The sequence below is a fragment of the Falco punctatus genome (genome assembly GCF_963210335.1).
Source record: "Falco punctatus genome assembly, chromosome: 1".
In the NCBI taxonomy this organism is placed as follows: domain Eukaryota; kingdom Metazoa; phylum Chordata; class Aves; order Falconiformes; family Falconidae; genus Falco; species Falco punctatus.
Window position 1 is genome coordinate 77,492,856 of NC_137580.1, and position 15,720 is coordinate 77,508,575.

The 15,720-nt window shown below is 44.7% G+C and overlaps 1 long non-coding RNA gene across 1 annotated transcript in view; it reads left to right on the forward strand.

Moving 5' to 3' along the window:
* The window catches only part of LOC308062911, a 36,245-nt gene that overhangs the window by 1,544 nt on the left and 18,981 nt on the right, over positions 1 to 15,720 (forward strand). The window contains exon 2 of the long non-coding RNA XR_013927743.1: positions 1 to 15,720. This exon is cut by the window's right edge and continues 18,981 nt beyond it. This is a non-coding gene — a long non-coding RNA (uncharacterized lncRNA).

Genomic DNA, 15,720 nt, shown 5'->3' on the forward strand with positions numbered 1-15,720 from the left:
CAGCAAACACCTGGTGCGAGTGAGTGGCTCATGCCGGGAGGGTGCTGAGTGTGTGTGCTCGAGCGGCACAGGGTGCTGCTTGGAGAAAAAATCGTCTTTGGGCGATGGAAGAGGAACCTCTTGGTGGCGCTTGTGCACATCGTGTCGGTTTTTTCTTTGCCCAGTGACACCCGGTATCGATCTTCCAGCGCTCCGTGTTTTTGCTCACTGCAGTTCTTCTCCAGAAACTCAGTGTTCGGGGCCTGAAACTCTAGGCCATCTTTAATCAGGGTTTGATGTCATGAAGGGGAAAGATCAAACTGGGGCTGATTACTTTCAAATGGAAACAAAACCAAGTCACAAGGAGTTTTCTAGTTTTTTGGGGTTTTTTTGTTTGTTTGTTTGTTTGTTTTTTTGGGGTTTTGTTAGTTGTCATTCCCTCAATAGTTTCCCTGCATTTAGTATCTTAAAATTTTCAGCCAAGTTTTGCTAATTCAGAATGTTTTGCATAGGAACATTACTAAATATTGTTCTAAGTTTCTGTTTTTTAATGTTGAATTGTACTTCCCACAGTTTATATTAAATGGTAAATATAGGTGCTTGGTAAATGGTAAATACAGGTGCTCGGATGCTGTATTGTACACACACACACATGCATATATATATATATGTATATCCATTTAGATTTATGTGCATGCTCGTGCTTTAGCAAGTTACGACCCTACAAATTTATCTGACATACATCTATATCTGGCTACAACTTTTGTCATGGTGAGCATTTTTGTACATGCAAAATGTCTGTTTGTGATTACCACTCTCTTTATTATCTGTCTAATCTAAGTGCTGGATGACAAAGATAGCAGAGACCATGCCTTAGGGGACAACAATTGCATGGTGCCTGGTGTTCCTAGTGTATTTTATTTAAAAAGCTATAATGTAATATGTTTCCTTTCTCCCACCCGCAGCCTAGTAGTAGAGGTGCACCCACCTTGAGCAGAGTGGGGCCCCACTGTGTGAGCCGTACAGAAAGACAGGGTGTTTATACCAAAATGTTTGGGCTCTGGGTAGGGCATGGTTCCTGCAAAGAGGAGAAAGGAGAATTGCTGTCTCTGCCCAGGCAGGGTGGCGCAGGACAGAAATACTGCTGACGTTGCCCACAGAGAATTTTTTGCAGTTGTTGTCGGTTGTGAAGGGTCTAGCTCCAAATCTTACTCCCCAAATCAGGACTTCAGTAGGTTTCAGCCATTTGCGTCTGTGGTTGCTGTAGTACTTCCCCTGATGAGTGGCCAAAGCTGTGGACATTGGTGAGCTTTGGTGTGGGTCTGTGCGCTGTGGGGTGGTGTAGTTCTGCATGGGCAAATAATAACCACCCCTCCACTTCTGCAGTGCTTAACAGAGAAGATGACTATAAATGAGTGTGTGAGAGAGGTGAGGTATAGAAACTCATATTTAGAACTAATTGCTACTTGTAGGGAAATGGTCAAATTTGCAGGTAGATAGTTTAATGGCCTCGAGGTTTAGACACCTGTTACTTGTCAAAATAAATTATTATTAAATAATAATTTGTAGTAAAACATTTTTAGAAGTAAAATCAAGAGACCCTGTTGCCTAAAGCTATACAATTTAAAATATTATTAAGCCTGATTTAAAATAAAGCAATGAAACAATCTGATCATGATGTCAGATTGACCTAATCAACAAATTAGTCTCTGTGTTGGATTGGAGTTAAATTACAAAGTGATTTAAATAATCAAACTAGTAGGCAGGTAATCAGTAATTAAAATGTATTTGCAGCCTCTGAAGTCAGTATTTCCAAATGTTAAAAAAATCCAGATGTTTGAAGAAGCTGACCCTGAAGCAGTTTGGGTGACATGGCTTATGATGGTATTACATCTGCAGTATTCACAAAGGTCAGAAATGATTGAAAATAGCAGCAGCAACCTTTGTTTAACATGTATTCAACAAGGAATATATTCAAACTTTTGGTCATCTTCTCTAATTTCTTCTTTCTTCTACTATTCTGCTTTCAAACTAGAAATTTACAGTTTTACCTTCCAGAACTTGACACAGAAAAGTAAACCTGAAGAGGCTCATAAAAGAAACCCCTGTCTGAAATACATTTTAAACACTCTTGTCTTCTCCATGTGTATTTTTTCTTTCTCAGTACATGCAAATGCATACATGTAATATAGGTTGAGGTAAGTTTTAGAACTGCCTGGTAAATTTATTTATTATTTTAGGGTTTTGAAGGTTTTTAAAAATTATTTTATTTTTAATTATTAGCATTTTTTTCTGTTAAATTCAGCTCTCTGTTGTCTGTATGACTAATTAATCTCAGCTTCCCTCTACCCAAATGCAGATTTCCTTGCATTTTTCCAACCTGTGGCTTGGTTCGATCAAGTTTCAACCCTACCTAGAAATGCTCCGTCTAGTAGTTAATATTTATATTCTGCAAGCCAGTTGGGTCAGAGCCATACGGCTCAGCACTCTACTGCCTGTGATAACTCTGCCCAAATAGTTTGTGAGCTGAACCATGAACCATTGTGGCTGAGGCGGTAGCTGGGAAGGAGTGTGAGTAAGGCAGGCTAACAGCATGCTGAGGAAGGGTGCAATGCCTTGTTGCGCACCAGCTTGGCTTCTTTGCCTGCAAAAAAGGAGACTGTCCCACCTGAAAGCTCATTGTGGCTTTGCAGAGCTAGAAATCCTGCTCCTGACCAAAGGCACACTTCTGCGTGAGTTAGCGGGACTGTTCATGGCATTTGTGCTGCAGTAAGGGAGGCATGATGTAGTATCAGGAAAACAATTGTGCTTTTTTCCTACCTTATTATCTTCTGGAGAGTTTGCAACGTGCTAGAGCAGCAGCTTTGCTAGACAGAAAGCTTGCTTGGCAGCTTTATTGTGCACCTTTATTCAGGTACTCTTGTACTGTTCGTATGTGATACGAAAAGTGCTGCAGGCTGGAACTTGACAGTGAATTACACCTAGCCAACAGATCTGACCTTGGGCTCCAAGTCGATGCTTGTTCTTCTGGTCTGGTTGAAGCTCTGCTGGTTTTGAGGGAAGCAAGTGTCTCACAACCCATGTCCCCAACTAGTATGAAGCTGGCTTGACTGACCCCTTGCAGTGAAAACTTAGATTCACGTTTGGAAAAAAAAAAGTGAGAATGTAATTCTCTGGTTTACTTGTGTAATTTCCACCCCCACACACCCCACCCCACCCTTAAGGTTTCAGGGCAAACAGGGTTTGTTTAGTCCCTGTAACTAAAGTTGTAGCAGAAAGTGTGTTAGGGTCAGCTTAGAATTAATATTTACATCTGTAAGAAAATGGTGAAATCATGTTGTTTTGAGTAGTTCTATAAATATTGAAAAGAAAGGTACCATGGTTTACAGACATGTATCTTTTGCTACTTAATAATGTCTAGAGTTACGTATTTGGAGCTTGAAATGGTTCACACTGGAAAAGATGAACAAAGCTGAAACCAAGTTGTGTTCCTTTAATCTGGTTTGGCACAAATTCTGTTGAAACGATGCTTGAAATATCAGAATAAACCCTTAAGAATGGTAATACTAGGTCAGATCAGAGCTTCACTTTAGCCTGCCATTTTGTCACCTGTGTTTTGTTCCTTTTTTCCCCATTCTCACCCTAAGGATGATAGGCCTCTGCAGACACTGATGGCACCTGGTGCTGTGTTGCAGTCAGCCTGGGTGTGCCTTTAGTAAGAGCAGCTAATTCTGGGGTGGGGTCATAAGCCCGTTGGAGAGTTAGAGCATCTTACGTGGTCAAGTGTGCAAACAGCTGCCATTCCCCCCCCCCCAGCCCTGAGTGTTTGTACATGCTGAGACCCTATGTGTACAGCTGCTTTCTGACAAAAGTCACTCGCTGGTTGGGATAGCCCCAAATCCACGGAGAGCCTTCCTAGGGCATCAGCCTTCCCAGCCCCAGCGAATGACTGGGTACGTGATGGCCCCTGGGTGGTGAAGGTATCATGCACAGTCCTCTGCTTGATGGGGACCTTGTGGGTGCAATCTACTGCCCTCCGAGTGCACATCCCCTCCTAATTATTTCCAGTGGCAGGGTCAGCAACTTTTCCCTGCCATTAGCTCATCTAATCAACAGTCTTAACAAGGACATTTCTCTTCTGCCTGATTCAAAAAGGACCTCCTGACAGTTCCCAGGGAACCTTTGTCCCTTCCTCAGTGGCTCCCACCTGTCGAGACCTCAGCAGCCTGCTTCCCTGCGTGCTTTGGGATCCCTCCCTCTGCTTCTTGTCACTGGCCACGGGCAGTTTACGGCACTGTTAACCTCCCCCTTTTACTATAGAAATACCATCTTCCAATGTGGCTACTTAAATCCAGAGTGCTGTGATCAAAATGGAAGGAATGGAGAGGGGAACCTTAGAGGAATTTGGGCCCTGGTGCGAGGTGGTGTTAGTTAATGTCAGCCTTGGCGCCTGTGCTTGCACTGAGTGTGCTTTGGCACTGAAGATGATCTGGTTGCGGTTGGCCTGAGATGTAATGAGCCTGCTAAGTGATCGGAAAGATGGAAGGAATGTGTGACATCTGCGTATCTGGGTCTGTAACTGCAGTTCCCGCATGAAGACATGCCAGCCTCTGCACAGCTTTGGGGATTAAGGCATAGCTCCTCACGGGGGACAGGGAAGAGTCTAATTCTCGTGGAAAATTGCTTTTGTTCTTTGGCCATGCACCCATATCTGTGGAGGACATTTGCCCTGAGTTCCTGAGGAGGGCTTTTGTGTTCGATCTGTGTTGCCTGGTATAATTATACTCGTTATTTTACTATCCTTCTTACTCGGGCTCTGGGTGGGACTGCCAAGACTGAAAGGAATCTGTGTAGCTCTTCTGACTGCAAAGGGAAAATAATCGGACTTTACAAAATAATGTCATTGGATATATTTGTCTGTGCTTTTGAACTGTTTTGACAACAAATTTCCCCCCTTTGCTATCTACCAAAGTTCCAGATGCGGCTAAACTCACTCCTGCTCACTGAAAACCAGAGCAGCTCTGCAGCACATATTTCATTAACGGGAATAAGTTGAAAAAAACCCCAACAACAAAACCCAAACAAAACCCAAAGCACTAGTAGAAATAAATATGTATTATGGTGTTCAAAGCATTCTTTTTCCCCCTTGAACTATTTCTTAGACCAATCATGTGAGAAATTCATTATATGTGAGGATTTTGTAGTAGCAAAGTGAGTTAGCTGTTTGCAGACCTGCTCCTCTCTGGAAATGGGAACATGCCATATGACAGTGGGCCAGATTTTACTGTTCTAGGTATCACTGATATAGCTGTTTATTCTCTGAGCCTGGAAGAGATCCAGCAGGATTTAGTTTTATGAGGTTTAATGTAAAGGTGTTGTATTTCATGAGATGAAATCATAACACAGTGGGTTTGCAAGAATTCTGAAAGATTATTTTTTCAGAGTGTTGGCAAGCATGATTCTCCTGTGAATTACGTGTCTAAAAGAGAAATATAGATCTTCTTTCATTGGGTTGAAATGATAACTAATCCTTAATCCTTCCTAGATGGCCTGTGTCATTAATGCTGGCTATGCATTTAGAATGTGTGCAGGTAACAGCTTTAATTCTGTAACACTATGCAATGCGCAGCTGTGCCTATAGCCATAGGAGCTAGCCACGTATTTGAAGTGCCTGCTGTTACTTTTGGGATATGTCTCTGTATTTTGTTTGCTTTGTTTTTGTTTTTGTTTTTGTTTTGTTTTTTGTTGTTTTTTTTTTTTTTTTTTTTTTTTGTTTGTTTGCTTTTTTTTCTAGACCTCTTAATTTTGTGAGGAAGAGAGAAGAGCATCTGGCATCTGTGACCATGATCTCTGATCGTAGTTGTAGACCTATTAGCATTATTAAGTGTATCTGTAATATGTCCATGAATACTTATGCTCGAGCAGATTTTCCTTTGGCTATTTGATTGTGGAGAATGATGGCTAATGAGAAGTTTCTCGAGGTTTCCCTTCGTATGTTGCCTCATACATTAAGCTGATGAGGTCACACTGATTTACTGGTGTCAGTTCCCAGCTACTTTTCTCTGCTTTACAGCAATGTGTGCATATGATCCCACTTTAACTTGCCTTGTTCAGGGAAAGCAGAGGCGTGGCTGTATGGAAGAGGCACAAAGCTGGGAAAAATCTGGCTTCTATTTTCCACTTTGCTTAATTCAGTGTCATTTTGAACAAATTGTTGCATCTCTGTATGTTTTGTTGTCTAGTAAAGGGGGTTATGACACCGTTATAGTCAATTCATTAATACCTGCTATGGCACCCCAGGATCCCAGCACTGGGCTCTGGAAATTACCTTATTTTTTAGCGCACCACACAGAATCACGGGATGGTCAGGGTTGGAAGGGCCCTCTGGAGATCACCTGGTCCATCCCCCTGCTAAAACAGGTTCACCCAGAGCAGGTCGCACAGAATTGCTTCTAGGCGGTTTTTGAATATTTCCAGAGAAGGAGACGCCACAGCCTCCCTGGGCAGCCTGTCCCAGCGCTCTGTCACCCCCAAGGTAAAGACGTTTTCCCTCATGCGCAGACGGAACTGCCTGTGCTGCAGTTTGTGCCCGTTGCCCCTTGTCCTGTCGCTGGGCACCTCTGAAAAGAGCCTGGCCCCGTCCTCTGGACACTCGCCCTTAAGGTATGTGTAGACAGGGATGAGACCCCTCTCAGCCTTCTCCAGGCTGAGCAGGCCCAGCTCCCTCAGCCCTTCCCCGTAAGGGGGATGCCCCAGTCCCCTCATCGCCCTCGCAGCCTCCGCTGGGCCCTCTCCAGCAGTTCCCTGTCTCTCTTGACCTGGGGAGCCCAGAACTGGACCCAATACTGCAGGTGTGGCCTCACCAGGGGGCAGGTAGAGGGGCAGGACAACCTCCCTCGACCTGGTGGCCACGCTCCTCCTAATGCACCCCAGGATGCCACTGGCCCCTTGGCCACCAGGGCACCCTGCTGGCTCACGGGCAACTTGCTGCCCACCAGAACTCCCAGGTCCTTCTCCACAGAGCTGCCCCCCAGCAGGTCAGCCCCAGCCTGTACTGGTGCGTGGGGTGGCTCCTCCCCAGGGGCAGGACCCTCCGCTGGCCTTTGTTGAGCTTGATGAGGTTCCTCTCCACCCAGCTCTCCAGCCTGTCCAGGTCTCGCTGAGCGGCAGCGCAGCCTCCTGGTGTGTCAGCCGCTCCTCCCAGCTGTGTCCCATCAGCAACCTTGCTGAGGGTGCCCTCTGTCCCTTCAGCCAGGTCATGATGGATACGCCGAGCAGGACCGGAGCCAGTCCCGACCCCTGGGGATACACGGCCAGCTGCAGGCCTCCAGCCAGACTCTGCGCCGCTGATCACAGCCCTCCGAGCTCTGCCATTCAGCCAGTTCTCGACCCACCTCACTGTCCACCCATCTAACCCACACCTCCTGAGCTTACCTGCGAGGGTGTTATGGGAGACGGTGTCAAAAGCCTTGCTGAGGTCAAGGTAGACAACACCCATGGCTCTCCCCTCATCTACCCAAGCAGTTATTCTATCCTAGAAGGCTATTATTTTTGTCAGGCATCGTTTCCCCTTGGTGAATCCGTGTTGACCACTCTTGATAACCTTCTTTTCCTCCCCATGCTTTGAGGTGACCTCCAGGATGAGCTGTTCCATCATCTTTCCAGGGATGGTGGTGGGGCTGAGCAGCCTGTAGCTTCCTGGGTCCTTCTTTTTGCTCTTTTTGAAGGCTGGAGAGACACTGACTTTCCTCTAGTCCTCAGGCACCTCTCCTGTCCTCCATGACCTTTCAAAGACGATGGAGAGTGGCTTGGCAATAACATCTGCCAGCTCCCTCAGCACTTGGGTGCACCCCATTGGGACCCATGGATTTGTGGGTGTCAGGTTTGTTTATATGATCTCTAACCTGATCCTTCTGAACCAAGGGAAAGCCTTCCTTTCTCCAGATTCCCTCTCTGGCCTCCAGGGTCTGGGAAAACCTGAGGGCTGGCCTTGGCAGTGAAGACTGAAGCAAAGAAGGCATTCAGTAACTCTGCCTTCTCTGTCCTTTGTCATTAGGGCACCCACCTCATTCAGCACCAGGTCTGCATTTTCCCAAGTCATCCTTTTCCTGCTCAGGTACCCGAGGAAGCCCTTCTGGTTGTCCTTGACTTACCTCATGAGATTTAATTCCAACCAGACCTTAGCCTTCCTCATTGCCTCCCTGCATGTTCTGACATCATATCTATATTCATCCCAAGTGGTCTGTCCATTTTTCCAAATCCCGTAAACTTCCTTCTTCTGTTTGATTTTTGCCAGAAGCTGCTTGTTCATCCATGCAGGCCTCCTGCCCTCTTTGCTTGATGTCTTGCTCATAGTGATGCACCTGTCTTGAGTTTGGAGGAAGTGATGCTTCAATATTAGCCAGCTCTCTTGGGGAGGGGATGCTCAGCCCTGTTACCTGTCAAAGCAGGGTTTGGGTTTGGCTGTACAAATGTTCACGGATAAAGCAAAACCTCTGATGTTCCCTTTTAGGACAGCATGTCTTCTGCCCATGAGGGAAGTTGGCACCTTGCTGCTCGCAGTTCATTATTTTAAAGTGTACTCAGACATTTGTGTAGGAAGAACATATTTCATAAGGAGGGAACAAAATCTGACTACTTCAGATGGCTCTATTTTTAGGAGCTATTTTTGGAGCATTTACAGCTTAATGTGTATTTGAACCCGGGTCACTTGGTGGTATCATCATGCTGTTGGTATTGCTCATGGTGAGAAGAGGCAGTGTATCAGTTACTTCCCTGACACTCATCAGTTCCTTTACTTTTCTCATGCCTAAATTTGAGGTGATAGAAATGTGTAGGTATGTGTTACTTTTTGGGTTAGATTTACATAAATCAAATATGGGCCTGACTTCTTGTGATGGTGTTAACAAGATACAGCTCTTTCCCATCTGTGGATACCAAATCAGGACAGTTTTTTTAAAAGTTTTCCCCTTTCGCTAAATTGGCAGTTCATTGAGGGTGATGCCATTCAGTATTTACAAACATACTCCTTTGGAGAAGGGGACTTTATGCCCTGCAGTCCTCACGTGGTGGCTGGGAGCTGAAGTGCAAAATGTCTGTCTTCAAGCCAAGCACCCATAAATCAATGACTGCTTTTGAAGGTATAAGTCTGGGTAGCTCAAATTGTGACTTATTATAGATGGATTTCAGCACAATGTGTTCTGAGTTATTGGGTGTCCTTTGCAAGTTGCTAATCCCGCAGATGAAGTGACTGGAAGAACAAGGATGGGCCTGACTCCACAGAGGTAAGGTATTTCCTGCATTAGGTTTTATTTTGTATTTCAGTGAAGAATCATTGCACAGAAACACTTGTGGAAATATTACAAGCTACAAACTAGTATGAATTAAATAATACTTTTAATTGTGACCCCCTGATCAGGAAGAAGGAGGTGAGGCTCTCAGACAGCTGGAAGGAGCCTCGTGTTCACAGGTTCTGGTCCTCATGGGAGGCTCCAGCCACCCCAGTATCTGCTGAAGGAACAATGCAGCAGGGCACAAGCAATGCAGGTTTCTGCAGTTTATTGATGGTAAAAGTCTAATGCAGGTTGTCGAGGAGCCAGTGAGGGGTGATGCTGTGCTGGACCTCATACATGTAAAGAAGGGTGGGCTGGCTAGGAAAGTGTAGGCTGGGGGAAGCTTTGCCTGCAGTGGCTATGAGATGGTGGAGTTCAGGATCATGAGAGGAGGGAGCAAGGCGAATAGCAGGACTACAACCCTGGACTTCAGTAGAGAAAACTGAGGCCTGTTCAGGGACTTGCTGGGAAGAATCCCATGGAATATGACCCTGCAGAGAAGAAGGGTCCAGGAAAGCTGCTATTTTTTTTTTCCAGGATCACCTCATCCTAGCTCAAGAGCAGTCCATCCTGATGAGCAGGAAATCAAGCAAAGGCAGCGGGATGCCTGCATTGAAGAACAAGTTGCTCCTAACTAAGCCCAAACATAAAAGGCAGCATACAGGAGGCGGAAGCAAGGACAGGTAACCTGGGAGGCACATGGAAATGTTGTCCAAGCATGCAGGGATGGGGTTAGGAAATCCAAAGTCCACCTGGAGTTGAATGTGACAAGGGACATGAAGGGTGACATGAAGGGCTCCTACAAGTTCATCAGCAATAAATGGAAGACAAGGGAGAATGTGGTGATGCTGCTGAGTGGGGCAGAGGACTTGGTGACAAAGGACACAGAAATGCCTGATGTACTCAATGCTTTCCTCATGTGGGTCCTCACTGGGGCCAATTCTGTTTAACCTCTTCATTAATGACCGAGCCACTGAGATAGAGTGCACCCTCAGCAGGTATAAAATAAAGTGTTTCATCACCTTAGATGATACAAAACTTAGAGGAGTGGCTGGTAGACCAGGTGATTGTCCTGCTGTTCAAAGGGACCTCGATAAGGTGGAGAAATGGGCCATAAGAATCTCATGAAGTTCAAGAAAGCAAAATGTGAGGTCCTGCACCTGAGGACAGATAACCCTAGGCATCAGTGCATACTGGGCACTGGCAGTCTGAAAAGCAGCTTGGCAGAGAAGGACCTGGAGGTCCTGGGAGACACCAAGCTGACTATGAGCCAGCAATGCACCCTTGTGGCAAGGAAGGCTAAGAAGTACCCTGGGATCCATTAGGAGGAGTGTTGCCAGCAGGTTGAGGGAGATGATCTTTTCCCTCTGCTCAGCACTGGTGAGGCCACACCTGGGGTGCTGTGTCTTGTTCTGGGCTCCCTGGTACAAGAGTGAAGGGCCACAAAGGTGATGAAGAGACTGGAGCATCTTTCCTGTGGAGAAAGGCTGAGAGAGCTGGGGCTCTTCGGCCTGGAGAAGAGGTGGCTCTGGGGGGTCTCGTCAATGTTTATAAAAACCTGGAGGGAGGGTGCATAGAGGACGGAGCCAGGCTCTTTCCAGCGGTGCCCAGTGACAGGACCAGAGGCAATGGGCACAAACTGAAATATAGCAGGTGCCGTCTGAACAAAAGAAGAAACCTTTTTTACTGTGAGGGCACTCAAGCCCTGGCACAGGTTTTCCAGAGAGGTTGTGGAATCTCCATCCTTGAAGTATTCAAAACTTGACTGGACGTGGCCGTGGACAACTGTCTCAAGGTGGCCCTGCTTGCGGGCTTGGACCAGGTGACTCCAGAGGTCTCTTCCTACATCAACCATTCTGTGAGTCAGTGCACTTTTAAAGCCACGAGGAGTATGGCTGCATGGGACAGATAGAGCCAGCAGTACCTCAGGAGAAACTGGTTGTCAGGGATCTAGAGTCACCATTCTTGAGCAGTATAATTGACTGTGGGTTTTGAGGTTTTGGAACACCAGGAGTACATGGGCTCATATTCTGAGAGCACATAAAACATAGCGCTGAGCATCCCCTGGTAAAAATAAAACAATCAAGCTAAAAGCCTGCCTGTCTCATAACAACAACATGATGAAACATGAAATGTTCTTTTCCTTGGAATTCCAATTTTCTGTGATTTATTTTGCCAGTCTGTAATCAGAAATAGCTGCTCCATCAGTGCAGGGAATGCAAATAGAGATGAGGTCAGAGTTTGACACAGAAGTGATGTATGAGCTGGAGTCAAGGAGGAATTCTGAGCTCTCGGAATAGAAAACATGCTGTAAATAATATATTTTCTTCAAGGCAAGAGGAGTTGCAAATACTTCAAATTATGGGTTATAGGGGAAAGTGAAAAGATGATTTCTAGAAGGTAGCCAATGTCAGAGCCATCGTTGATCTCTAGTGGCCATTCAGAGCAGCAAGATGTCATTGCTTGTTAAATTTTGCAATTTTCCCTGGTCGGTATACAAGAAGATAATTAATAATGAAATCGAAGTAAAATAATAGGTGTTAGTTCAAGTTTTTTTGCTAGTGGGCCTGAGAGGAGAACTTGACTGAAAATACTGGGAGGGTAAAATAGTTTTTAGAAATTAGATTCATCTCACAAAAAAATTACTTTTAAAGTATGGAAAAATATTACAGCTTTGTCTGCTCTGGAGGCAAAATATGTAGGGCTTCAGAGGAGATGAAGCCTTCTGATTGTGCTGAATCCAGTCCTTACCCTAACAGATCTTCAGGCCATTTCATACTGCATGCTCCAGCCGAATTCCCTGGCTCTCTTGGGTAATGGCACCCTTTGGACACAATCTGCCATTCGTTAAGTGCTTTGCTGCAAGGAGCCCTTTTTTATTACACTGAATCACTCAAGCTTTGCTGAAAATCCCAGGTTTTGTCTGTGTGCATGTGCGTGGATATACTTGCAATAATTCCTGTGTTTAAGTGTTCCCCTGTGTGTGTGAACATATGTGTGTACGTGCGTGCTGTGTGCATATACATATATTCTGGTTGTGTGGGTGTATATGTATTCTGGTTGTGTGCATGCATGTGTGTGCACACAGAGGGGAGGTTGAATGCAGAAGTTGTTTTCTTCCTGTTTTACACAGCCACAGGGTGCGCATCCTCATCACAGCGCATCTCTACAATTCTTTCTTTTCTATTTTAGCAGCGGGAGAAATGCATTTTAACTTTTCATGCAAACATGCAGAGATCTGTTCCTAAGCAGTGTAACTGGCTTTCCTACCAAGTGTACAGCATCCCCTGCAGTAATACCAGGTCCTTTGATTACATATCCAGTCTTCACTACCCTCCCTCTGCCCAGGGAGGATGAAACTGTGTGTGGAGGCTCCCACAGCTGCTGTTAGCTGTGGAAGCGCTTTTTGGGTTTCCGTCCCCCGCTTAGCTGCCAGTCTTCATATAGAAACATAGTCGCTTGGGCTGCTACCCTTCTGTCAAATGTTAATGCAGTTGGTTAGTGGGGAAAAAAGATTAGGGGAAGGAAGTGGAGACACTTTTTCAGCTATTATATAAGCCCCGTCCTTTTCAGAAATCAGGGTATAATCTAGGTTTTTGAGGTGGGAAGGTCAAGGGGCAGTCATTGTGCTGGCATAGAAGGAGTCACTACTGCATGAAATGTAGAAACAACAGTTGCATTACTGTTTACTTTTATTGTTTCATTCTTTACTTTTTTTTTCCCTTAAGACTTGTTTTCTTGTCATATCAAAGAATCAAAGAAAATCAGAAGATTAATTAAGTGGCATATACTTTTCTTCTATAATTCATCAGCTTTTCCATTGCAAGAACATCCCAGACTTTTGGAATCTGTCTGTTCAGTTACTGTAAACCTGGGGTTTAGCCTCCTGTTGCCATAACAATTCTCTCTGCAGGAGCAATAGGAGCTTGAGTGATCGATGAAATCTCAACTTCCTATCCTTATTCAGCCCAGGAAGAACACAGCGCTGGGATAACTGACCCATCATTTCAGAGCAATGTGTAGGAAATCTGGCACTTTGCATCTTACAGCAGTTCTCTGGTGGAGCTGCACTGACTTGAAGCTGGGTTTATACGGGTATGTATGGGAATTCAAAATCGGGCTTCTTTATTTTAGCTGACACAAAAGAAGGGAAGAAGTTGCTATAGGCAATCGTAGCTCCTCAAGCTTGGAGGTGATATCTTGGATAGTTTCTGTGGAATAAGGGAGGAGCTGTGGATGACTTAATACTGGACAGGGACCTTTTCCACCAAAGTTTAATACAGAAATCTTTTCGACTGTAGTTGTGCAAAGCAAATGGGAGCAGTGCACTCAAGAAAACAATTCCTACAGCAATAATCACATCAGTCAAGAAGTGGCCCAAACATAGTGTTCTGATTAGGAACTGTGTAACAGGAGATGATGAAGGGGCTGGAAGTCTCAGCTCCCTCTCTTGTTTGGGAATTTCTTCTTTTTCTTTTGGAGTGACTTCCCTCTTCTCCAGCCCTTTGCCTTTGCCTATACCTTTCTGGCTGTATTATACAAAGTGTATTAACTACTCTGTTGGTTTTGATCCCCCAAATTTGCATGGTGACACAGAGGCTGCAGGGTCATCATGTAGTCTGAGCAGTAACTGTCATGGGAGAGATTTGGCTCCTGAATTCCCATAAGTGATTTCAGGCAGGTGTTACTCAAATCACCAGCTGGCACGGTGAAAAGGTTATAGGAAGCAAAGCATATTCGTAAGATGCCATTTCCCCTCAATCTCTTTTCCAGTAGGATGTCACCATCTATTACACTAGCATACCCTAGATGATGTAAAATTAAGGATTTCAGGCCTAATCTCAAGTTCTGTGTCACGCTTCCAAGGAGAAGTGGCCCTTTGGCATGTCCAGTCATGCTGGCCATCCAAATTAGTGCCAGAGTTTCATAGGAAAGGTATTACATGTTTCCCAAACTATTCGGTGTAGATCACGTACTTCTGCAGACGTTTGGTAGAAGCCAAAGGGGCTGCCTGTATTGATTTACTCACAGGGCTTGGAGAGGGCTGTGGGAGTCGGAGTAAACCTCTGCTCAGTAATTTCTTGGACTCTGCAGGGGAATGTGAGTGAGTATCTGCCTGGAGGGAGAGAGAAACCCAGGGTTTTAAGGAAGATCACAATCTGACTTCTCTTCGATCTGTGAAACTAATACACTTCTTATGCAGAACACCTCTAGCTGTGGGGTTTTCACCTCCCCTGGCTTCCTGTGAAGATGTCTGGAGTGTTTTCTTTATGGTACAGTCTGTGCAAGGTTCTATTGATGAATTAGGTAATGTTCGAGTTTTATGTGAAAATTTGTGCAATTATCTCTCAGAGCTAAGGAGAAGGCCAACACATCCATCTTTGATCAAATACACATGGTTTTGTTTTCCACTCTTCTGCACATGCAAACTTTAGTGCTTTTTAAGTTGTACTCACGTAGAAGTTGCTGTATGTGCCATGCAAGCTTTTTGATAAATCAGACTAGTACATGATTGAGTGGTCACGATTCACTGAAAACTTCTGCAATTTTTGCTACAGAGTCCAAATGCAGTGCCTTTGGAAGCATAATATAGCTACACGAGTTTAGGTTCTAATTTCCAAGATGTACTAATGGAAGAAATTAGTTCTTCTAAATATTGGAGAATACATCTCTGGCTAGCAGAAATTCTTGAAACCGATTTCCCTTTGCAAACCACACTGGTGATTCAAGCTGAAGAATGCTTTAAGCCTTTTGTCTGTAAGGTACACGTCTTATGTAGGCTTCTGTTTTAATTTACTGCACTTGTAGGCAGGTTTTTCAAACTAGTCACAGTGGTCTCTTATAAATCACAAGAAATAGTCCACCCTCAATACCCTTTCCAGCCCTGCACAATGAGTCAAGGCTTGTCAAAGACCATTTTAGAAATCTTGAATAAATCTGACATTATGTTGAGACAGCTGTTAAATATATTTCTTTTTTTTCCCCCAGGTTTCCTTTCCCTCACTATGAACAATGCAATTGGTTTAGTGCTATTTTTAGCCCAACTTTTCATTTCAGTCATATGTATTCCTGCCTTCCATGCACACTTAAGTTAATTTATTCTAACATGAAAAATACTGGGAAAGTCACTACCCCCCACAAAAAGATTTTTACAAGCTGAACTGGAGGCTAGCTGTTGCACATATACACTCCAGATGCCCAAGCCCACCATTAAAGGAATAAAATCTGATTTCAGGGTGCAGTCTGACTCTTATGCACATCTTTCCTGAAAATGAATGCCTCTTCGAAACAAAAATCTCAGCAGACATGCCTAAACTAAGCATGTGTCTGAGGGCACTTCGCTTCAGTGTGGAAGGGAGAGTGGAAATCTGTTGAACTTCCTACTTCTTTAATAGGTTTTTACCTAGCA